Raw genomic sequence first — 1,314 nt, forward strand, 5'->3', positions numbered from 1 at the left:
TTAAATAGAGACAGTAGATCTAGCTGGTCGGTCATAATATAATAGAGACAGTAGATCTAGCTGGTCTGTCATTATATAATAGAGACAGTAGATCTAGCTGGTCTGTCATAATATAATAGAGACAGTAGATCTAGCTGGTCTGTCATAATATAATAGAGACAGTAGATCTAGCTGGTCTGTCATAATATAATAGAGACAGTAGATCTAGCTGGTCTGTCATAATATAATAGAGACAGTAGATCTAGCTGGTCTGTCATAATATAATAGAGACAGTAGATCTAGCTGGTCTGTCATAATATAATAGAGACAGTAGATCTAGCTGGTCTGTCATAAATAATAGAGACAGTAGATCTAGCTGGTCTGTCATAATATAATAGAGACAGTAGATCTAGCTGGTCTGTCATAATATAATAGAGACAGTAGATCTAGCTGGTCTGTCATAATATAATAGAGACAGTAGATCTAGCTGGTCTGTCATAATATAATAGAGACAGTAGATCTAGCTGGTCTGTCATAATATAATAGAGACAGTAGATCTAGCTGGTCTGTCATAATATAATAGAGACAGTAGATCTAGCTGGTCTGTCATAATATAATAGAGACAGTAGATCTAGCTGGTCTGTCATAATATAATAGAGACAGTAGATCTAGCTGGTCTGTCATAATATAATAGAGACAGTAGATCTAGCTGGTCTGTCATAATATAATAGAGACAGTAGATCTAGCTGGTCTGTCATAATATAATAGAGACAGTAGATCTAGCTGGTCTGTCATATATAATAGAGACAGTAGATCTAGCTGGTCTGTCATAATATAATAGAGACAGTAGATCTAGCTGGTCTGTCATAATATAATAGAGACAGTAGATCTAGCTGGTCTGTCATAATATAATAGAGACAGTAGATCTAGCTGGTCTGTCATAATATAATAGAGACAGTAGATCTAGCTGGTCTGTCATAATATAATAGAGACAGTAGATCTAGCTGGTCTGTCATAATATAATAGAGACAGTAGATCTAGCTGGTCTGTCATAATATAATAGAGACAGTAGATCTAGCTGGTCTGTCATAATATAATAGAGACAGTAGATCTAGCTGGTCTGTCATAATATAATAGAGACAGTAGATCTAGCTGGTCTGTCATAATATAATAGAGACAGTAGATCTAGCTGGTCTGTCATAATATAATAGAGACAGTAGATCTAGCTGGTCTGTCATAATATAATAGAGACAGTAGATCTAGCTGGTCTGTCATAATATAATAGAGACAGTAGATCTAGCTGGTCTGTCATATATAATAGAGACAGTAGATCTA

Source organism: Oncorhynchus kisutch, linkage group LG17, assembly GCF_002021735.2.
Source record: "Oncorhynchus kisutch isolate 150728-3 linkage group LG17, Okis_V2, whole genome shotgun sequence".
Classification (NCBI taxonomy): Eukaryota; Metazoa; Chordata; class Actinopteri; order Salmoniformes; family Salmonidae; genus Oncorhynchus; species Oncorhynchus kisutch.